This window comes from Pinus tabuliformis, chromosome 6 (assembly GCF_031772625.1).
Source record: "Pinus tabuliformis cultivar Carrire ecotype Pingquan chromosome 6, CPIR1, whole genome shotgun sequence".
Classification (NCBI taxonomy): Eukaryota; Viridiplantae; Streptophyta; class Pinopsida; order Pinales; family Pinaceae; genus Pinus; species Pinus tabuliformis.
The window spans coordinates 1,083,555,467-1,083,581,073 of record NC_142292.1 but is presented as its reverse complement, the minus strand read 5'-3'; the positions used below and the strand labels follow the sequence as shown (position 1 = coordinate 1,083,581,073).

Here is a 25,607-nt window from a genome sequence, read left to right as displayed (position 1 = left end):
CAGGTCATCGTGGAGTTTTCACTATACCTTTTTTTCTTTGACGTTTCAGAAGTCACAAAAAAAACCCATTTTAGAAGAAATCGCGCTGAACCTTGGGTCCGAATTTCAGAGCTTTTCGCACAATATTTTCAGAGATATGATCTGAGGAAGTTGGTCTTTTTGCAGACTCCTGAATTACACTCAAAACAGGTGACCTGGGGAAAATCGTCATAACTTTCTTTATGAGCATCGGATTGAAATTTCGTAAAAAGTTACAGAAAGAGGACAGACTATAGTTTTCTTTTATATATTTTTTAGAGTCAAAGGTTGAAATAGTGACACGTGGCACGTCATACAAGTTTTCTCTACTGAACTAGTCTATAATCAGGTCAGTGCGGGAGATTGTGCATAACTCTTCTTGAAGAATCAAATTTGGATCAGACTAGTGGAATCAGAAAGAGGACATAGAGGGCTACTGTAGCTCACAATTTCAAAACTGGATGATCTGGAATTACAGAGATACATCAGATTCAATATCAGGCTTCTACAAAGTGAAAAAAGGTGTGTAGTTTTTTTTTTTAAATTTTTGTGTAAGATGGGTTTGAAGGAATTCAAAGGGCATAGTAAAGAATTATTATTGGTAACTGATGCCCCGAGGAAAGAAAATGCAAACACCTAGTAAGGAACCTGAAAGCTCTAGCATGACTCATGAAGAAGAGGAAGAAATGCTACATGATATATCAAAATTACAAGAACAAGTGCAACAAATGTCACGCTCACAAAAGCTAACAGACGCTAAGATAAATGGCATGGAATCTAAGATAAAGGGCGTGAAAGATAAGATGGATGATTGGAAGACAGATTTAAAGACAAACATGGAAGAATTGAAGATAGATTTGAACACAAACTTGAAGACAGGCATGACAGATATGAAGACAGATCGGACAAATTTTCTACAAGAAATACTTACTAATGGTGGAAAGGTAGTAAAGGAAACTCATGATGCGAACAAAAGAAATGTTAACCATGATATCATAGACTCTAATGTTGGATCGAAGACCCACCATATTCCAAAAATGGATATGAGAAAGTTTGATGGCAAGGATCCCGCCACATGGATATTACAAATGGAGTAATTCTTCGATCTCAATAATGTGCAAAACGCACAAAAGGTACGTATGGCAACTATATATTTGGAACCAAATCAGTTTGTATGGTATCAATGGCTTTGTTCTCGTAAACAATTTATCACTTGGGCAATTTTTACGGAAGAATTGGTAGCACATTATGAGGATACAAAAAGAAACACTTTTTTTAGCCAATTGATAAGTCTCAAACAAAAGGGTTCAGTAATGGAGCACATTGAGGAGTTCCAAAAATTGAACATAAGGGTAAAAGATATTCCAGAGGAGCATAGGATTGATGTGTTCATAGGGTCATTAAAGGATAATATCCAACATGATGTTCGCCTTTGGGAACTTGATTCATTAGAGAAGGCATTCAGGTTAGCAAGAAAAATGGAAAGCAAAATTATGACAACTAGGAAGCATACCACTCACAACTATAAAGATGGAAGTGTTGTTGCCCCTAGTCTTCCACAACCTACAAGGTTGACACCACAACAATTGGAAGAAAAAAGAGCAAAAGGGCTTTGTTACAATTGTGATAGAAAATACACAAAAGGTCATAAGTGTGCTGAGAAGAAATTATTCTACATAGATTGTGAAGAGGAAGAAGAAAAGGAGAAAGAAAGGTCAAAAGAAGAGGATATACTCCAAGAACAAAGCCTAGATGAAGAACAAATAAATCCGACCATATCTTGTAATGCATTGGCGGGAATTACCACTCCAAAAACCATCAAGATAGAAGGACAAATCAAGAAGAAAAAGGTAATAGTGTTGATTGATTCAGGAAGCACCCACAATTTTATTCATTGTAGGGTAGCAAAAGAATTGAATTGCTTCCTATATCCAGCACCAGAGTGTCAAGTGATGATTTCAAATGGAGGAACAATAAATTGCTCTGGAAAGTGCCATAATATCAAGCTATCCATGGGAGAATATGTATTGACTAGCCCAATGCTTTCCATTCCAATGGGAGGTGTTGATGTTGTACTGGGAGTCCAATGGCTACAATCCTTGGGTACAATAGCTTTTAATTTTCAAGAGCTTTTCATCAAATTTTCTACGGAAGGAAAGGAAGTTGAATTAAGGGGTATTGCAGGGAAACCAGGGAAGATAATCAGCTCTAATGGCATGACAAAGCTTCTAAAAAAGGAGCAAAGAGGTGTAATTGCACAATTATGTTCGCTAGATGTTTCCACATTGGAATCATCTATTTCTCCAAATCTCCAAAAGGTCCTGGACAATCATTCCAAGGTATTTGAAACTCCCAAAGGTCTCCCACATATGCGTGATCATGATCATGCTATTTATCTAATTCCAGGAAGTGTTCCTCCCAACATCAGGCCGTACAGATATCCCTATGTCCAAAAAAGTGAAATTGAACGTATGGTTGCAGAAATGCTAGAGGCTGGTATAATTCAACCGAGTCAAAGTTCTTTCTCAGCTCCAGTAGTATTGGTGCACAAGAAGGATGGATCATGGCGCATGTGTCTAGATTATAGGGAGCTCAACAAGCTCACTATTAAAGATAAGTTCCCCATTCCTGTCATTGATGAATTACTGGATGAATTGCATGGATCAATTTACTTCACCAAGTTGGATCTTCGTTCGGGATATCATCAAATCAGAATGAAGATTGAAGACATTCCGAAAACGGCATTTAGAACTCATGAGGGTCATTATGAATTTTTGGTCATGCCTTTTGGCCTTACCAATGCACCTTCAACATTTCAAAGTTTGATGAATTCAATTTTCAAACCATTCCTTAGAAAATTTGTGTTAGTATTTTTTGATGATATACTAATCTACAGCAAGTCTTGGAAGGATCATGTTGAACATGTTGACAAGGTGCTACAACTATTGGAGGAGAAACAATTATATGCAAAAAGATCCAAATGTTTCTTTGGAGTCCAGGAGGTGGAATATTTGGGTCATATTGTATCTCATGAAGGAGTTAAGGTAGACCCTAGCAAAATTAAAGCCATTAAGGAATGGAAAATCCCCACATCCATAAAGCATCTACGAGGATTTATTGGGTTGACAGTGTATTATCACAAGTTTGTTAAGAATTATGGGAGAATAGCAGCACCTCTAACAACATTATTGAAGAAAGATTCATTTTCATGGACTCCGGAAGCAACAAAGGCCTTTGAACATCTTAAAGAGGCAATGTGCCAAGCACCGGTCTTAGCTACACCAGACTTCACAAAAACCTTTATTGTGGAATGTGATGCTTCAGGAAATGGAATTGGTGCTGTTTTAATGCAAGATGAAAGACCCATTGCTTTTGAAAGTCGTCCAATCAAGGGAAAGTTTTTAAGCAAAGCTATTTATGAGAAGGAAATGTTGGCAATACTCCATGCACTTAAGAAATGGCGATCCTACCTAATGGGAAGACACTTCAAGGTAAAAATGGATCATGATAACCTTAAATACTTTTTAGAACAAAGATTATCCTCTGAAGAGCAACAAAAGTGGGTCACAAAGATGTTGGGTTATGACTTTGAAATCACCTACAAAAAAGGGAAGCAAAATGTGGTGGCAGATGCACTCTCAAGAAAGGATGAGGAGGTGGAAGCATTGTTGTGTGCCATTTCTATTATCCAACCAGATTGGATAAACGAAGCAAGGGAGGAATGGAAGAATGACGAAGAAGTGTGGGCACTTATTCGAAAGCTACAACAAGATTCCAGTACTTCTGATACATTTAGCTGGCAAAATGATTCGTTATGGTACAAAGATCGCTTATACCTTTGTAAGAATTCCCAGCTAAAACAAAAGATTCTTATGGAATTGCACACTTCTCCCTTAGGAGGGCACTCAGGATTTTTAAAAACTTACCACAGGGTTAAGAAGGAATTTTTTTGGGATGGCCTTAAATCAGATATTCAAAAGTTTGTGGTGGAATGTTTGGTTTGCCAACAAAATAAAGTTGAAACAATTAAGACACCGGGTCTATTACAACCTTTATCCATTCCAAGCCAACGTTGGGAGGAGGTTTCAATGGATTTTATCACAGGTTTACCCAAGTCTGAGGGAAAGAGTGTCATCATGGTGGTAGTTGATAGACTTACCAAGTATGCACACTTTTGTGCATTATCACATCCATTTAAAGCCAGTACAGTTTCTACTGCATTTATGGAAACAATTCAAAAGCTACATGGAAACCCAAAGATTATTGTAAGTGACAGAGATCCCATTTTCACTGGAAATTTTTGGACAAAATTATTTTCTTGTCTGGGTACTCAGTTAGCTCATAGCTCATCTTATCATCCTCAATCTGATGGGCAAACTAAGATAGTAAACAAATGTTTGGAAGGATATCTTCGTTGCTTTGTATCTGATAAACAGACACAATGGGTCAAATGGTTGCCTCTGGCTGAATGGTGGTATAACACTTCCTTCCATACAGCAACAAAAATGACCCCATTTATGGCACTTTATGGGTATCAACCACCATCCATCACATCATATTTAAGAGAAAATTCTAAGGTTCAGGTAGTGGAACATCACATCGAACATCAACAACAAGTCCTCCAACTCTTAAAGGATAACCTCGTGTTGGCACAAAATAGAATGAAACAACAGGCAGATCAACATCGCAGTGAAAGAAGTTTTGATGTAGGTGATTGGGTATTCCTACGTGTACAACCATATAAGCAAATGTCCCTAAAGCAAGCTAAGAAGGATAATAAATTATCACCAAAGTATTATGGTCCGTACAAGGTGTTGCAAAAGATTGGTACTATGGCATACAAATTGGAGCTTCCTGCAGCTTCTCGATTGCACCCAGTTTTCCATGTTTCATGTTTAAAGAAGGTTATAGGTGAAAAGCTCCCAATTCAAACAATATTGCCAGAACTTGAAAAGGAAGGAAAAATTATATTGGAACCAGAAGCAGTCACAGAAACAAGAACTCGACAGCTACGAAATCGATCAATTTCAGAGTATCTTATCAAGTGGAAGAACTTATCCGCTGAAGATTCCACATGGGAGGATGAGAATTTTATGCAGAAGTATCCAGAACTACTCAAGCGTTGAGGACAACACTTTTTTGAAGGAGAGGGGCATGTTGGGTCCCTATAATACTAGTGATTACCCCATTACTATTGTAGTTATACCCCTTATTTATATTGTTGTGCCCCTATTACCCCCATATTGTTATTTCTATGCCCCATAGAATCCCTCTATTGTTATTTTTGTGGCTTTATATTCTTATTGTTAGGTCGGCTGGATTATATTGTGACTCCTTAGACTCCTATATATAGAAAGGAGGTTTTGTCATTTGAATCATCCAAGAATTGTTCATTTATGTAATGTAAAGGAGGTTGCCCCCTCGAAGAGGCTGAATTCTAAGGCGTTGATATATCTTTTCTATCTTTTCTTGAGCTGGTTTCATAACACACTTTGAGGATATCATATAATTACTGACAACATTGATTGCTCAAGAAGGGTATATGAGCCAACAGAAGGAGTTAATAGTGTGCGCAACATACTTTTCTATCATTGTAGGGCATCTATACAAAATGAGGTTTGATGAAATATTGCAACGCTATGTAGTTGAATTTGAGTGAAGAAGCATCCTCGCGGAGGCTCATGGAGGAGCTATAGGAGGAACTTATGCAGGAAAAATGACAACGTAGAAGGTTTTGCGTGCTGGATTGTGGTGGCCAAATCTGCATAAGGACGCAAAAGCATATTATAGAGCTTGTGATACATGTTAAAGGACTAGCAGCCCATCACGAAGGGATGAACTTCTATTGACACCGCAGGTGACATTACAACCATTTGAGAAATGGGCGATTGACTTTGTGGGACCAATTCAACCTCCAAGAAAGACAATAGGTGCGTAGTACATCATCACGATGACAAAGTACTTGACCAGATGGGTAGAGGTGCAACCTATGAAGGACTGTACTGGCGTGACAACATCAAAGTTTCTTTTTGAATACGTATTGAAGAGATTTGGTTTTCCAAAGATCTTGATTAGAGATCGTGGTACACACTTCCTTAATGAAACAATCATCGCGTTGATGGAAGAATTTTAGGTGTATCATCATAAGAGCACTCCTTATCACCCGCAAGCCAATGGGATGGCAGAAGCATTCAATAAAATACTGGAGAACACACTAACAAAGGTCTGCAATGCTTAGAGAAGTTACTGGGATATGCGTGTACCAGCGATGCTATGGGCCTACAGAACGACTTGCAAGAAGTTGACTGGGCAAACGCCTTTTAGACTTGTGTATGGCGTAGAAGTTGTGATGCCAATGGAATACATTGTACCTAGTGTACGCATAGTGGCACTCATAAGAATGGTGGATCATGGAGCCTTGGAAGAGAGGCTTGCGCAGCTAGCAGAGCTTGAGGAGGACTGATTTTTAGCTGGATTTCATCAACAAGTTCAAAAGGAGCGCGAAAAGTCATGGCATGATTGGCACATTAAACTACGCACCTTCCAGGTAAATGATATGGTTTTGCTATATGACAGCAAGTTTGATAAATTTCCAGGAAAATTTAGGATGCACTAGCTCAGACCCTATGTCATCAAAGAGATTACCGATGGTGGAGCACTTCAGTTGGTTAAGTTAAATGGGGATCCCTTCCCAAGAAAATTGAATGGTAGCTGATTGAAGCCATACTCTAGTGATCTGACTAGGTGACTATATGAAGGAAGAACAGTCTTAGCACTCCAGGTAGCTGAAAGGAGGTGCGGAATATAAACTACACTGCCCAAGTTAGGGAACTGCGTGATGAAGAAATTGCGTGGAATGAGGATAAAACCACACAGGTCAGCTGAAAATTGACTGTTAAAGTCACTGTTCATGATTTGACGACGAAAAAATTTCCAAATGGAGTAGCGGTGTGGCATTTCAGATGAAATTTATGGGCGAGATCATTGAAAATATGCCGCCAGTCTAGCATTAATGAATCGATTTTGCAGGGAACAATCCGATTTGAATTCAAAATGGTCTATAAATTACATGTGGCTGCCCAACGAAGAACACTTGGCATTTTAAGCATTGAGTTGTTGAGCTCTCAGACACATATGCACCATGAATTCTTTGAGTCTCTGATAGCGAGTTTGGTGATTGAGAAATTACCAAAGGAGACACAAGAACTATTGAATAGCATCATGTCGACATCGACAGAAACTGTAGGCATTGAGGAAGCAGTGACAGCCGAAGGGGCTATGCCAGAGGTTGCTATGGAAGCAGAATGAACTACTTTGGAGGTTGCAGAGATACCCAAGTTGCCACGGTCGCCTAGACCAAGGCCTACCCAGACCTAGGAAGGCGCGAGAGGAAAGCAGGTTGTGACACCACTGGTGCACGTGTCACCTAGGAGAAACCCACTGAAGGACAGCCCACCACTCAAGAAAAGGGAAAAACCATTAAATTGGAACAGGAGGTGGAAGGAATTGAGGATATCCCAATGGACAATGAGGATCTTGGGATCGACACATAGGACGTTGAAGTTTAGGAGTATGACCCCATTGCTAAATTACTTGAGTATGTCCCTCCATGTAGGGGCAAGGCAAAGGTGCCTAAGGAAATTAATGAGAGAAATGTCACCTTGGACACACCTTTGCTATTGGACAAGATTGTTTTTGAAGGACTGCACTTGGCACGGATTCCAGTGTTGAAATTGGAGGACTAGGAGTTCGCTGATACCGAGCGATTCCCTCACTTGGTGACCGTGTTGGGACCACGGAAGTGGCTCAAAGGGGTGGATAAGGCAGGCCTGCTCAACCTACTATGGGTTCCACACTATAATCACACACCTATTGCCTTGCTGGTAATCAAGCAATTGCTGTGCTTGGTACATGATGGGTGTCTGTGGTTGGAGGAGCCAATACCCATCACTGATAGACTGATCCACAGAATCACGAGGCTACCATATTCAGGGGAGAATTCGGCTATGATGTTAGGTGGAAAGGCGGGCAAAATGGACCTCGTGGAGGCCATGAAGAAGAAGTTTGGATTAGTAAAGAAGCCGTGTGGCTATGCGATTACAAGTCTTTCCGACCCTGCGATCAAAGTGGACACACAAATGTTGGCAGGGAAGGTCATTCAGAAGTGTCACTTCGATGATGTACTGACGCCTATCATAGCTCTAGCAGCCCAATGCCAAAAGGGGGTACAGATTAATTGGGCCCGCTACCTCTGCTGTGATTTCCTCATGAACTACCACGAGGCACAAGATCTCAGCAAGACCTTCCACTATGCGTGGCTCTTTCTATCCATTGTGTTGGTAGACTCGAAGCTACCCGAAGACAGCCAATTTCCCTAAGTTGCGTTGGACCTACCTAAGGCCGTGAAGTATGCTTCGCTATGGGCAACTAAGTATCCTCAGCAGATCAAGGACATCAAGATCTTTTGGATCATGGAGATGAACATGCACATGGCCATCAACCATAAGCCGCGATTGTCATCTATTATCTTTGATAAATTGCAGCCGTACGCAGAACTTAATGTTGATTCCACCATGTATCCATAAGGGCACGGAAGGACCCTGAGTAGAAGTGGCATGACTTGCCCTACTTAGCTACGGATGATGTGAATCAAGCAGTTATTGGTAGCTGTTTGGCAGAATGGCACACTGCCTCAGACTTAACGACGGTATCCAGCAAGACAACCACACAGTGGAAGAAGGATGAAGCCAAGCTCAAGATGGAGCAGTTGGGTGAGAAAAGGAGAAAGGAGGTTGAGGATAAGTCTAAGGCAGACCACGCTTCCACATAGGAGATAGGTGGACAAACATGAGGAGAGGATCACGGCTCCGACAAAGACAAGTCACCCTCCCTAAAATAAGAGGAAGAAGAGGACGATTAGACAAAACAGGGAGGAGCAAACCTGCATACACCTCCATTCCATATCAAGCATCCAAGGGGACAAGAAAAAGTAGGGCCACAGAAGAAGTCCAAGGCCAGCAAGATGTCCATGGACCCAATCACCCTAACAGAGGGGGATCTGAACGACAATGGGGATACAGTGTGGGATGCCACCTTGGAACTACTGCAATAGTTTGAGTAACAACAACAGCAGGCGTTGGGGGCCATTCAAGTGAATATATGAGAGCTGCAAATTCAGGCAACACAGACCTACGCAACATCCACTAGTTTGGTCATTGGTACTTCAGAAGCCATCGGGATGCTACGTGCAAAGGACTCCTGAACCATAGTGCTGCTAGATGGAGCACCGACAACAGAGATCGAAGCTGATAGGCCCGTTGTCAGTGCACTCAAGGGAGTAGGGCTGAACTTGGCAGCACTTCCTAGCGAGGCACTCCACCTGTTGCAAGATTGGGTGATCGTGGAGTTGAGGGCCCATGAGAAGTGCGATTTTGAGATTATTAGCGAGCAGAAGATCAACAATACTCAGATGGGCTGCAATGAGACTTCGCCCTCGCATCCATGATGGAAGTCACTAACACGAATAAACACATGATTAAGGCCGTGGAGGAAGCACGCCGAATGGTCCTGGAGTTGACCATTCCTGCGGATGAGACAGTAGATGTGCGTGTTCACAAAATCACTACGGGGGCGTGCGACGCTCGCACGGAATTGGAAAAGGTTCAGTTGGAGATGAACCTCCAAATTGCAGAATTACAGTTGAGGGCCCAACCTTTGACTCCACTGGAAGTCAAGGAGTATCATGAGACTGCTATAACATAGGCAATAGCGATAGTAGAAAGTGTAGTGGCAAACTTCACAACGCTTTTTGAACAATCGTTTGAAGTAATAACCAAACTACAAGAAGACGCCATTGTGCAGAGGCTGGAAATAGAGGCACGAGAGCTGCAACAATGCTATGATGAGGTAAAAGGGACAGTGCGTATTGTTTCCCTCACATAGAGACTCGCAAAGCTGCAGGAGGCCAAGGCATTGAAGGAGCAGGTAGATGCAGCTCAACACAAAGAGGCAGTGCTGAAGGCACGCTTGAAGCCTTGGTTGGACGAGGCCTACTTGATCATGACCTCCATTGAAGGCAAGCTGGCTAGTCTGCAGGAGACTCAGCAGAAGCTTCAGGCTGACAGTGTAGGGCCAACAACAGAGCAGTTGGTCGAGGAAATAAAGCAGGTGGTCGCGCAGTGCACTGCCGAGGTAGCAGTCATATAGGTTGAGTTAGAGGGTCTCCACGTTACGATCTCCGTGCCCACAGAGTGACTCGAGGGTGAGTCACCATGTTTGTGTTGGAGGCCTGTTGGGAACGGGTTCCCCCAAGAGCTAGTTTTTTGGGCTAAAAGCCCATTTTTTGGGGCAGAAGGCCCAAAGTTTTTAATAAAGATGTAAAGCCTCTGCATTTTGTGGTTGCAGAGCGCGAAGAGGTCAAAGCGTTGTCCGTCCTTGTTTTGTAAAGTCTCATGTCAGCTATAAAGATCTACCAATGGTTCATGAACCATGGGATTGTATAAAAAGGGAGTCTTAGAAGAGTCTAAGGGAGTAGTAATAGTAAGAAGGATGTTGGATAATAGGTTCTAAGTGTTCTCAAGTCTTAGCGTAGGTAGAGGCTCTATAGTTGAGTGCGCAGAAGCTTAGGGTGGAAGTCCCCAGCTGAGTGCATGAACCCCTGCAGTTGTGTGCGCAGGGTGGATCAAGTGTATACTTAACTTGGGATATCAATAAAGAGAAGTATTTTGCAGATCATTGTCTATTTTGTCTCTGTTTAATGCATCTGATTATATTATGATACGATTTGGGTTTACATCATAATGCTTATTTAATGTGTGAATGTAATCAAATATATTTGTTAAATGAACGCAAGCAAGAATAAAGGATTACGCGAAGGTAACTGTAAATGCATGGTATATTAGGTAACACTTAAGATAACTTGGGGACTTATATAGTAATGTAGTCACAGAGGTGTGTAAGTGCCTGGAGCTCGGGTTAGGGTTCCGCGAATATCAGTTGGGTACCATCGCGGAGGTACTAAAGGACGAGAGAGAAGGAATATCGATAAGCCCTAGAAGCTTATTGATCTATATGAAGGCAGGATCAGGAAGTATAGATCGACATCACAACCATCTCAGGGTGCGGAAACTTGGTTCCTGCATCCCGCCATACTGCTTCGGGTGAGACTCCGGTCTACGCTCCGCGGGCTGATGTAGAAAGGGCCGATAGTGTAGGGATTTTCTTGGCTGACTAACGTTGAACCTTGGTCAGGGCCCATCAAGCCAACATATATATATATATATATATATATATATATATATATATATATATATATATATATATATATATATATATATATATATATATATATATAGATATATATACATATATATATATATATAGAGAGAGAGAGAGAGAGAGATGAATGTGTGTAAAAGATGAAATAAAAAATGTGTGGAATTATTGCTAATGATCATCCCCACAAAGATGTAACACATATGCAAGAATAATCAACACAATGCAGTTCTTGAATCCAGAACCATTATCTACAGCAAGCATCATGATTCATTTGAAGATAAATGACATATAGAGATACTCATCTTGGAACTTGTAAGGAAACTAGTTTTGGGGCAAGGACTCTCCACCCAACCATGGAGAGGTGCACCCACACTTACTTTCTAGCCATCACCCCCAAGTTATATTCAAGAGTCTGGGGGGGTTGCTTGCTTCTAGGACCAACACACCAATTTCCACGAACTCCATAGGTCTTCCTTCCTCAATCCCCCAACTGACAATGACTTTCTTATTCAACACTGAGAGTCCAGAGACACCCAACCTCACTCTTGAGTGCACACATAGTGATTCAACCCCTTCTAGGGAGACCAGAACGCACTGTACCATGAAGGAAATAACCACAGGTCTTCATTCCAGGTTTCCTCTGCTTCTTCTCTAGCATGGTATCTTCCCAATTAGTTACAGGGCTCCAAATTCTACTATCTCAACCCACAACCTCCAGGGGACCTAATTTATTACAAGGCTCTAGAGATTTCATCCCAACCCACAGCCTTAAGGGACCCAAGCTGTGACAAGGCCCCAAAGATCTTTGTCTCAACCCATAAACTCTAGGGACCTAAGCTGTTATAGCGCTCCAGGGATCCTATATCAACCCACAACCTCTAGGAACCCTAATCTATTACAGGGCTCCAGAGACTAGCAACTCAACCTACAACCTCCAGGGATCGAGAGCCAATCCCCTTCCCTTCTCTTCTCTTCAGCGTTTCCTGCTAGAAGTTGTTGCTGAGTCCTCCTCTCATTACCACTCTTCTGAATCCCCCTTTTAATCCTATGTCTATATCTTTTCTCGGCACAATACCCTTAACGTTTTCACTAATGTACTGTATATACATGTATATATGCGGCACTAAGGACAGTGCATAAAATAAGGGGGGAAAGGAATGTAATACCCCCACCAGTTTTTGATGTAAATTTGTATACTTTCATTTTAGGCTGGTGATTTAGAGACATTTTTGACACGCTTGCGAGCTTATGTATTTATGTTAGGTATATTTTGGGGCCAAAATGCCCAGGCTTATATGCCTTTTTTGATCATATGGCCAGATGGACAAGATTGTACCTATTGTAATTGGTGTACATATATTCTATATAATAAAATAATATGAAACAGGTTGGCTACAATACCACTCCATGGTAAGAGTATTGGAGGCATGAAACTCCACAGACATGGGCAACAATATTGATGACAGTTGGTGGTGATAGGTGGACACCGAGGCCCACGTGGCTTCAATGTGCCACATGGTGGATAGGTTGTATAGTGTGGGGAGTATATATGTGTGTGTGTGTGTGTGTGTACATACTTGCCTATAGATAAGGGGGCTTTTTATTCATTCATGATCTCTATGGATTATCGTTGGGATGAGCATTATTTGAAGGAGGATGAAAGTTTGGACTTTTGTCTTGGGTGACAGATGGTGAGCCCTGAGTTTGGGTTCCGATACCAGTTGGGAGCTTTTTCTATTATGACATGGAGGGTACCTCATGAGGGCTTCACTGGAGGATAAATACCATACCATGTCGATTCATATTGTGGTATATTTATTGAGGAAAAAATGACATAATATATTAGGGGATATATAGGGGGTATAAGGTTTTTATACTGGCAGGTATAAAAAATTGAGCCCAAAGTCAACGAAAAATATAAATGGGTATTCAAAATCCTAATGAGAAAATGGATACCTATAATATCTAGTGAAAGTAGGGGTTTTTAAATTGGGAAGGTGTATTGGGTTAGTATTGGTAGGGGGTTAAATAATGTGATTTTTAGAGGTATTTTCCAATATTTAGTCAAATTAAGGGTATTGTTTAATATGTCACGAATGGACGTGATATGTCATAGGCTCATTGAGTGAAGCCTTTGTGGGGTGCCTGAATAGTTTTGGAGCAACATGGATGTTGGGATGAAACCTTAGCAGTTATGGCCCAAAGGGTGCCCAGAGTCCTAGAGCAACATGACTATTGAGTTGGTAGCTTGGTCACAAAGATTAAGTTATTATTGATTTAAGGTTTCCTGTGAAGTTTCAACCCCAACTTGGGGATGACCCATGGTTGAAATTAATGAACCATGTGGTCTATGATAGGGTGGAATGTGGAGAGCCGATAGCTTGTTAGATTATCTTTCAAATGTAAGTATTCTTGATCAGAATTATATTGATTTGTTTATATGTATGTGCCATGGTGATCTTATGACAACCGCTACTATTTTATAATGGATGAAAACCCTAGAATTGGGGGTTTTGTACTGTTATATATAAATTTGTGATAATTCCACTACACTTATGTTTCTTATGTCTATTAATTTTGATATCTATTAAGATGCCCAAATCACTGCTAAATTCTAGTACCATTACGTTTATTACGAATTATAAGTATACAATTGACATTATATAATTCCACATTTATATCTAAAAACCAAGTTCTTTGCCTATACAAAATCATATGAATTAAAGGTTGAGGAGATATGGCATCATTGAGTAGGAGTTTGGGAAAATTACAATCCTACAAGCCTACTTATGTTGTTTTTTGTTATTGTTGAGGAAAAGTGGTTAATTTGAGGATTTTAGATTGGATCCCTTGGATTAGATCCTCAACCAATTTATTTACCTCCATTGTTTTATCTACTATATGGAAAGGTGGACTGTAAATCCCTTTTTCAATAATTGGGTCATTGGGATAAACTCCTTGATCCAGGCCTTTGGGTTACTCCTCCATAATGTGGTTTTGAATACAACCTTTATTAACTTTTCCTAGTCCTCGAGTACCCTAGAATCACATGTATTTCAACATGGACATAACTTTCCCATATCTCTAGGTTTGCTCAAGGACATTTAATGTTGTTGTTGTAGGTAAATATCCGTATCCAAACTATGAATTGTGAGTGTACCACATCATGGGAATCATCTATGCCACTTGTTCCCCTTTGCTCTCCTCCTTATCTTCCTCGTCCTTTTTCCATGGCATATATTTTTGAGAATTCCCGATCCTTGGACCTGTATCCATAAGATATATTTTCAACGCAAATTTATAACCTCTTCCTCTACCATGTCATTCCTTCAACTTCTACTTGCTAAATTTATCCTCAAATATCTCCTCCATCCAAGTGTTCTCAATTAAGGTAGCGAGTTTGAATTTTACCTTGATGACTGAAACATTCTCAAACTTGGGAAATGTGTAATATGGTAATGCCTATGGCCTATCAAATAGAGGATTGGGGAAGGAATTAAACATTTCATTGGAATTATCTACGTTATATTACAATTTTTTCTTCACCTACAATGAAGAGTGCATGTCAACCAAAATCTCTTGCAAGGGTCTCTTCCCATGATCAACTAGATCTAGCTACTTCTTTCCATTTTATATTCAAGTGGTGGAATTAGGGTCATACTTCTAGGGATTAGTATGAGGAAAATATAATTTTGTCTAAGTGTAGGTAACCTCCATCCCACCTTTATTATTTGAAAAATCATAACCCTGCATAAAAATGGGATAGTTAATGCAGTTCTTCTTCTTGTATACTAAGAAATGAATTTCATCAATTTCCACCAACTATCTAACATATACTTATGCATAAATACTAGAGTGAGGATCTTATCAAGTATGTAGGGAACATATTCAATCACATACACCTTGATCAGATTAAAATATTCACCCAAAAGCAACCACTCTTCCTATGACTAGCGCCCAATTGTACTTGGAGCTAGATTTCCTTCGGCATCCTTTTGGGATTCCTCCCTATTATAACTATGAAAGAAATGGGCATGAATTTTTTTATGAAATTAAACATGGATGATCTTGCTTCTTTTTCAAAGCATGGAAGCTAGTCAATGAACATAGTGGGATTTCCATATTGGAACCTTTCTATCCTTATGTGAGGCAGAGAGAAGCTCTAATAGAAAATGAACATGTATATTACGTATGAAGGGGTAGAGTAACATCCTATCAACCTTAAATTTAGCCAGGTAATGCATCATGTGTATGGAAATGGCCTTGACATACCTAAAACATGGGGTTGGGTAGCCATGAAAAAGATCAAGATGGAAAACATGCTTTAATCTACTACGGAACCATCATCACTTCCTAGAGTAAGGGTGAACAAGGGTATGGAGTTTTGGACCCACTTAGAAAAATTGTTGGTCATGAGAAGGGTAGGTGGGAATTGACTAATACCTTGGTTGTACAAAAATATTTGTAACATGGTCTTTTTTGCTCATTATTTAGGCTCAAATACTTGTTCCTTTATACTTTTGGGAAGAAAAATATATTTTTTAGAAAGGGTTTCTAGCATGGTGGATATGGATTGATTTTTTTTAGTTTTTCAATCTATAAACATGATAGACCATGTGAAAGGGTTATATCATTGGGTATAGTATCTACATACTCAATGAAATCATAAGTACCTAGGATGTCATGCTACATAAACTCAGATTCCTAGTAAGGGATCCTTCCTTGTCCTTGGACAAATCAACCACATATGATCCTACTTAATTAGTGAGAGGTGGATGAATTGAATTCAGGAGTTGTTAACTTGGTGGATTCATCTATGAAGGACAATGGATTAAGGGAAGATGCATTACTTATGTTTCAATGATGAATAGTATATTAGGAGGAGGATGCTAAAGAGGAAGTTTAGTACCCTTTGGCATGATGGACTATGAAAGACTAAAAGAAAAGTGAAACATAAATTTTGGGTTGTGGATACAACTTACCTAGTTAATGTCAACACTTGATTTTAATCAAGGGGTGCAACTTCAAAGGTATTAGTCTCCAAATCCAATTTGTAATAATAGGCGGTGGCTTCAAGATCTTCACTTTTTTAGTAGATATCTTTTCACTTAAGCTTTTCATGTGTAATGAAGAGGCATGGGAGCTTCTCCTACATTTTTTATGGTGAACCATGGCTTCATGTGGGACTTAACTATATGTGATGCTCCATAAATTGAAAATTTGTGCATATGTTGATTCCCTTTGCTTTCATGGCAAGATATATGGTATGTTTTAATTGTTAAAAGGGATCTAGGGACTCATGGAATCTTGGCATACGTGGAGATACCAAATTCTCTATGGTATATATTCTCCTTTCGTGACATTGCCACCTTTATTACTAGTGAGTGATTTCCATATGGAGTTTTTTGCATTATTTGATCTAATATTTTGGTTACACCTTGATCATTTGTGAAGGTTAATTTTAGTATTTTGACTGTTTTGTTCATTCCCTATGGTAAATTCTAAGCCATGGAACTAATTTAGTAGCATTATGATCAACTATTCACAACACTTAATTCTCTTTCCAACCCTCAAATGAACCTTACTCCTCATTAAGCTTTGCGAACTATTAATCTAAATCAATGAGGTGAATATCTGCCATTCATTAACATTTTATTTTTTATAGGCCTTATGACAGATTCTAAACTATTGACCTAAATCGACAAGATGAATATCCACCATTCATGAAACTCAAGTTCTTTTCAGCCTCTAATAGATCTAGTACCTATGATGAAATTTAGATTGTAAATTTGTGAGCCACATGAAGATCACACTCAAGCTAGTATAATTTTTTTTGTTGTTGGATAATTTAAAGTTTGAAGAGTGAATGAATTGTTGGGAACATAATTTATTTTGTTAATATTTACAAAAACATAGATGGATAAAATATATATTAAAGTGAAATTTTGAAAAACTATTTTTTTAATAATTTTTTAAATATCATATTTACCAATATATATAAAATGTTAAATTTTCATTGCCACATTTCACTAAGAAGTGGGACACATTTTCATGGATTCACATGGAACCTACTTGTGGATATGGATACATTAAATAACTAATCCAAAAGGATCTAAAGTTATAGGTGACTTTGAATATTGTATTGAATCAATTTTGTAAGTTTCTCTTGTATTATTGGACCTATTATCATAACCATTTCATCAACATCAATATAATTGCTATCATAGTTATTATCATCATCAATTCCATCATTATCATTGGAATTGTCTTAAGTTTAATGAAAAACTATTAGTCTTTATTGTTGTCATTATTATTGTAATTGTTGTTATAATCATCTTCATCATTGTTATCACCACAAAAAAATATTCAATATATATTTAAAAACACATATTTTATGGAAAACATATATAAAACATTTAAAATTTTAATAAAACATTTAACACTAATCAATTCCCAATTAAAAAAAATAAAAAATTATATAATGAACCTCTATTATGAACTCTAGAATTACCATTACCATTTCATATTATACCCACACCTTACCATATCATTTCTTATATACATATAAATTAATTAATTAATTAATTGAAAGTCTTAATTCATCTAATTTCATCTATTTCTATTATTTTAAAAAGAGTTTGTATAATAAAATTATAAATTTCCAAATTAATATATATTTTATGCTTAAATAAATCTGAAAATTAAATTAAAATTGTTTTTTTTATTATATTTATATTTCATAATTTCAACTATTTTTTTTCTTTAGTATTTCATCTTTTGTCCATTCTGCTTGGGGCATAATGATGGTTTTGCTAGTGGCCAACAATCTTCCTAAATTCTTTTATATCCATCCACCATTGGGGTACATGAGGAGAATGAATAGTTTTCCAATGACAAAGATCAGGCTTGGCCAGGGGCCTCATCTTCATTTGGATAGAAGGGTTTTCCATAAATAGGGTGTTTCTCTTAGTTCCAGACCCATATCCAAATCTAAACCCAGTGGCATACCCTTCCCTTCACACAGTTCACACCCAAGCTGGCAATGTCAAATACACCTACGTTTGCACTTATTCATTGCAGTGAAGCTCCTAAACATAAAAAATCGGTTGCAGTGAAGCTCCCGAAAAGCTCCAAAGTACCCGTTGAAGCTCTCAGGGTTTTGGAGCTAGCGTTACCATATTTACCAATGTGGTTGATATACGCCGATAGGCGTATAGAAGAAAAAAACTAATATTCTCTATTCTTAGAGTCATATAAAACCCCTTGTCTAAGAATGTAAAGTTGTTTTTTTCCAGCATGAAAAAATCTAAATATATATTATACTAATGGGAAATATCACATATATACTGCATAATCACCAGGAATTTATACCAGTATTCCTATGAGAAATATAGAGAACCAGTTTCACATATAATAAATCAGATCAATCAATAAAGTAATATAAACTACCGCCAAAAATTACATATAAGTATAACATATGTAAAAAAATCAGATAAAAGAAATATGCATTATGATGTAGTTGAAGTTATTCGACCTATTCCAAGTAATAGAAGTAATGCATAATACTTCCTGCTGATGCTGATGCTGATGCTGATGCTGATGCTAACGCTGACGCTGATGCTGATGCCGATGCCAATCCCTGTTGTATAAAAAATACTATTATCCACAATATAGGTCTAAGAATGTAAAGCTAAAACTATGAATATTGCATACTAATATTCTTTACTAACAGAATAGAACCACAAGCGGACTTGTGACGACGTGGCCCCTTCCATCAACCCAACTCAGTTACCCATAAACCACGCATTCTCCACCCTTAGGATCCTCTCTGTAAGGCCTTCGAGTTGTGCGACGATTGAGCGCTAAGCGAGCGGGTGCGCGTACACGACGGGCGCATGTTGGAGGTGCGACGGGTAAGGCGTGCACGACTGAACGAAGGAGTGACCGACCGATGTGCGATGACGGGCGAACTACAGTTCAGTGCGATGTGCGAGCTTAGCTTCATGTGTGGTGGACCTATACACATAAATGAAGAGCGAGCTACTATCTATACGCATGAGAGCGTGGTGACAAATGTTATGTAGGCTGACCAACATTATGTGGAGCCGACAGTGCGTTTGATAACTTTGCGATGGCGTTTGGGGCGTTGGGTGAGTCGGCTGGGCAGCCAGACTACGCCCTACGCTTGTGTATATATTGGTGGATGTGTGGAGTCATTCCACCATCATTCGATCACACACATCTTCACTCTAAGGAAGAAGTGCGCAGTTCAAGAGGGGAGGCGCACATCTCATGCGCCGGTCTTGGGTGAACGCACGGTGAAGGAAAGTCGTACTTGGTGTTGGGCGAAGGTGCGGGCGAGGGTGCGCCCGGTGGTTGGAGAAGGGCGTGCACGGGTGTGTGGCGCCCGCATTGTGCGACGACTTGGCGTGGGTGTCTTGGCGACTCGGGTGAGCGCCCGCCCACCGTGCAAGTGTGCACGAAGGTGAACGAAGGTTGGAACCGGAGGTCGTAGAGTTGGGCAGGCGGTACTACATGCTGTTCATATGATTTGGGCGTTTTTCAAGAGTTGGCAAGCAGAACTGCGTGTGGGCAGGGATACACGGTTTGGGCGTTTGCGACCAAATGAAGAGCGAACCGACGAAGATGTGCGACGAGGTGAACGACGGGTTGGAGAGTCGTGCGGCGACCATGCGGAGGTGCCGACGAGCTGGGCAACCGAGTTTGCCGAAGTTGTGAAAATTGACTAAGTGTAAATTTGGGGTTTCCCAAGATTTAGCTTGTACATTGTAAAAGTGAAGTTTATATTATATATTGATTCGGGCAGACTCATATTGCAGGGAGTTGCCCCTCCCTTTATACTGTGCAATTGTCTTCTTCGTTTATAATTGTTGTTGATAATGAATGAGTATGGGTGTTCATTGGTATAAAGGATAAACATAATAATATTTGGTTGCAAAACACAAACTAAGTAGGAGAAATTGAATTAAGGCATAGTCCACAAACATTAGTATTGGTGAAAAAAAAGTGTTCGGTGGTGCCACACCTTGGTATAAGCAGTTGAAAGACTACCACAGGTGTAGGGGCGTGACAGGTGGTATCAGAGCTAGTGCCGGGGAGCTAGTGCTAGTGTTGAAGCATTGAAGTTGATACACACCTGCACTTCATGACAGGTGGTATCAGAGCTCATGGTTGGAGCTGGTGAATTGAATCAAGGAGTTGATTCTACGAAGACCGAAGACTTGGCAGGGAGCTCAAGTTTCGTAGGTGACAGGTGGAATATCAGGGTGATTCAAGTGAATGGTGAAACAGGTTTAGCAAAGGTGAAGCTTTGTGCTTGGGCCAAGCTGAATGACAAGGCATGGCAGGTTTGGAAGAATGCGAAGGGAAGCTCTTGCTTACCTTATACAGGTTGAAGCGGATGAAAGAAGAGAATCCTCAGATTTTGAAGGAACTTGAAGTCTTGGAAAGGAATGTTGAAGACGAACTTCTTCAACTTGGTTGGACAATGGAGCAAGATGAAGTTGCAGATTGTGCTGACAAGGAAGAGGAAGTCGTGATGATTGAGGATGTTGCAGATATGACAACGATGGAGGATGAACTTGAGGTTGATCAAGTTGGACCAGGATCGTGCAGTTTGCAGACATGGATGAATGAGGATACTCATATGGAGGGGCCTCATGATGATGAAGTAAGTATTGATACTTGTGTTTCATCTGAGCATTTGGTGGATGGACCATATGCAGGGAAGGGCAAAGTCAGTTTGTCAATGCTAGGGAGCATCCTACCATGGATGTCTATGATGAGACCTTGTATGGAGAAGCAAGGATTGTTGATTGTTGCAGGACTTGTTGGGGTTGTTTGTGACCTTATGGTAGAAGGTGAAAAGGCTCGTGACAAGGGAGGAACATGATGATCATTGTGGAGGATTGGGTCATGCTTTAACCACTTTGGCTAAGTGCCCGACATGACACATGGACAGATTGGAGGGCACACACTTGAGGTATGATGATGCTTGGGTGGACTTCTCATGGTCGAGACCAAGAGATAGTCTTGGTGGAACCTTCAGTGGTGGAGATATGATGGAAGGGACTCGTGATGATGATGATATGGTTGGGTGACCGAGTTCACTAGACCGAAGGTTACAGACTTGGATGAGGATGAAAAATTGTTGTGATGGGTTTACTTGATTAGACTACATGGGAAACTTAGTCATGGAAATCAGGTTGGAAACATGGAGCTTGGAAGTCTTATGCAGGGACATTGTGCAGGAGCACTTATAGAGGTGTCATTTATGGGCATCCAATGAGGAGTGCCAAGGCAGGGATGTTGTGTAGATGGATTTGCTGATGTGACATGGAAACTTATTATGAGCCGATGGAGAGGTTGTGCACTTATGTACAACAAGGCCATGGACTTGGATGGAATTGTGAGTAGATTATGGAGCATTCCTACTACATGGAGAGCTGAGGCATCTTGCAGAGACCTTTGGGTCGAGACTTGTATTCCTGCTGAGATGTTGGTTGGAGATGACTCATGGAGCTCATGATGACATGAGGTTGTGACTTTTAGGGACTTCATATATGGTGGACTTAGAGGATCTGATGCATTGAGGAGCTAAGGTCAGGGACTTTGATGCAGGTGCATACTTTCAAGTACATGCATGGGTGTGGCTTGAAAGAGTGACTTGATGTGGAGGATCGATATGAGACACTTTGGAGTGATGGAGTTACAATGATGATGATGCCTTGGTGGCAACACTTGGGCATGGGTTGAGCCGAGACTCAACCACCTTTTGACATGGGAGCTGATTGATCTATGATCATGGGCAGCACATGGATAGATGAAACAGGTGTATACTTGTTTCTGTGGCAGACTTGAGGGATGGTACATTGTAGATATGATGGAGGTTGCTTCATGGACCTAAATGTGGCACACCAAGAGTTTGAGATTGACAGGATGGTCTCTTCATATGGAGGAGATACACACATGGATGATGATGTTGGGATAGATGTGGCTAATTTCATGTAGCACATTGACACTAAACATCATGGACAACATGTTGCAGATGGGATGAGGACTACTTCATGGACCTGAGCATGGCTTACACTTATATGGAGATGGATTCTTGATCGAGTTGAGGATGTGGCAGGATGTTTTGAGAGACAACTGATGGTGGCATGAGGATGTTCACTCTCATGGTTTGAGCGTGATAGTTGGATTAGCTACCCAACTAGTTCAGACATGGGGGCTATAGCATGTACAGAGAAGTGTTAGCATTATGTTGGAGTACCATGGCAACAGTTCACATGATGACACATGAGGAGGTCGACACGAGATGTTGCAGTGGGCATGTAGCTTGGATGGAGGGGCCAGCCTTCCATGGAGGAGAGCAGCATGTGGAGATTGTGACAGGGTGGTCGATGATCATGGATTGAGATGATCTCTGATGTATGACATACCGATAGGTGTATACCTTGGTATGGTGATCTTGGTGACAGATGGTTGCCAAGGCGAGACATGATGGGAACGGTGGTTCTACATATGTTGCAGGGATGTTACAGTATGTGGAGGAGTTGACATCATGGATATTGATGATCTTGGTGGATGGCTACTAAGATGGTATGTTGTCGAGGACGACAACGATTTCAGGTGGAGGAGGATGTAAGGCCTTCGAGTTGTGCGACGGTTGAGCGCTAGGCGAGCGGGCGCGCGCACACGCGGGCGCATGTTGGAGGTGCGACGGGCAAGGCGTGCACGACCGAACGGAGGAGCGACCGACCGATGTGCGATGACGGGCGAACTACGGTTCGGTGCGATGTGCGAGCTTGGCTTCATGTGCGGTGGACTTATACGCATAAATGAAGAGCGAGCTGCTATCTATACGCATGAGAGCGTGGTGACAAACATTATGTAGGCCGACCAACATTATGTGGAGCCGACGGTGCGTTTGATAACTTTGCGATGGCGTTTGGGGCGTTGGGTGAGTCGGCTGGGTAGCCAGACTACACCCTACGCCTGTGTATATATTGGTGGATGCGTGGAGTCATTCCACCATCATTCGATCACACACATCTTCGCTCTAAGGAAGAAGTGCGTAGTTTTCTAGTGCGCAGTTCAAGAGGGGAGGCGCACATCTCATGCGGCGGTCTTGGGTGAACACACGGTGAAGGAAAGTCGTACTTGGTGTTGGGCGAGGGTGCGCCCGGTGGTTGGAGAAGGGCGTGCACGGGTGTGTGGCGCCCGCATTGTGCGAAGACTTGGCGTGGGTGTCTTGGCGACTCGGGTGAGCGCCTGCCCACCGTGCAAGTGTGCACGAAGGTGAACGAAGGTTGGAACCGGAGGTCGTAGAGTTGGGCAGGCGGTACTACGTGTTGTTCATAAGATTTGGGCATTTGTCAAGAGTTGGCAAGCGGGACTGGGTGTGGGTAGGGATACACGGTTTGGGCGTTTGTCAAGAGTTGGCAAGCGGGACTGCGTGTGGGCAGGGATACACGGTTTGGGCGTTTGCGACCAAACGAAGAGCAAACCGGTGAAGATGTGCAACGAGGTGAACGACGGGTTGGAGAGTCGTGCGGCGACCGTGCGGAGGTGCCGACGAGTTGGGCAACCGAGTTTTCCGAAGTTGTGAAAATTGACTAAGTGTAAATTTGGGGTTTCCTAAGATTTAGCTCAAGTACATTGTAAAAGTGAAGTTTATATTATATATTGATTCGGGCAGACTCATATTGCAGGGAGTTGCCCCTCCCTTTATAATGTGCAATTGTCTTCTTCGTTTATAATTGCTGTTGATAATGAATGAGTATGGGTGTTCATTGGTATAAAGGATAAACATAATAATACTTGGTTGCGCAACACAAACTAAGTAGGAGAAAGTGAATTAAGGCGTAGTCCACGAACATTTGTATTGGTGAAAAGAAAGTGTTCGGTGGTGCTGCACCTCGCTATAAGCAGTTGAAAGACTACCGCAGGTGTAGGGGCGTGACACTCTCCATTCCATACTTCCAAGTTGAGAGAAAATCCCAACTTTTCATTCCTTTCTTTGAATAGAAGATAGTTAGGTTCCATTTTGCTCCTCCACTATTGCCCTATAAAAATATGGTATCTTATTGTCATCTGCCACATTGCTTACAATTCTCTTAAATCTCTTCACCTTTGCTGCTACTGCTGATGATGTGAAATTTGCAAGGAATGACGGATAGTTGAGATCGCCAACAACGGCATGGCTGCTACACGAGTATTCCCTCCTCGTTACTATCCGGATTTCTTTCTTCATATAGTTGAGAGCGCAAAGGTAATTTATATAGTCATTCACGTCAGAGTCATAGACAAGACCATGATCTGCAGCTTTATTGGGATTCAGAATACCGGCACCGAAATCCAGGGGAGTCGCTGGGATGACAGGAGGATAGAGTTGATTTACCATAACGTGGCCAGTGTTGTCATGTGTGGGGGCCATCGTTATGAGAGCAGACTTTATAGCGGCAGGGCTGCAGTCGGGGTGGATGGATTTCACCAAAACTACAATGCCTGCTGCAGGGGACAGGCCATAGACATCCCGGAGGCAAGGCCATAGTCGAATTCCAATGGAAATGTTCCCAAGTAAGAAGCAACAACATTAGGGCCTAGAGTCATAATGCAAATGCATGCAATACCTCTAGCTCACATGGCAATGGAGCCTAACACACTTTCATAGATTTGAATCGTATAAAAATTTATATAGCTATAGTATTTTCGTAGATTTGAACTTTATGAAGGGAGATCTCACCCTAGGCCACTAAGAACAACTACATTGTAATCTAGGTGTTACATTCAAATAACTGACCAACCAGTCTACGTAAAAAACGTGAATTCAACGATCAAAGTGTAAGCTAGTACGAGATTGAAAAATACTAAAAATATGCATGCCTTTTTTGGTGTGTATAACACTGAGAAGGGGTGGTGGGCTTGTTTTTGTTCCTTAGGCTTCCCTCAATCATCCCACACTCTCCCTCTTGTTTTATTCTGCCATCTTCCAACATTGATGAAGAAGTTTGATCGAGAAATAAAAGCAGCCAAGGAACAACTAGTGATGTTAAGGGCAGTTGCAGTGTTTAATTCGACAACATCTTTGCCGCAGATTATCAGAAGTCACACAAAATCAGAAATAATTGTAGGGCTCCCTGCTACGAAAAAGTTTGGCTCAAGAAGGGCCTGGACACCTGAAGAAAATCAGAAGCTCGTTACTTACATACTGTAGCACATCCATGGAAGCTGGAGGGCTCTGTAGCAGAAAGTTAGGTGTTGAGATAAGAAAGAGCTGGAGATTGCAT

General features: G+C 40.9%; 1 pseudogene; it reads right to left on the bottom strand.

Moving 5' to 3' along the window:
* Nucleotides 1-18,829: 18,829 nt before the first annotated feature.
* LOC149262685 (subtilisin-like protease SBT3) lies at nt 18,830-24,930 on the bottom strand (annotated as a pseudogene).
* Between the last annotated feature and the right edge of the window lie 677 nt (nt 24,931-25,607).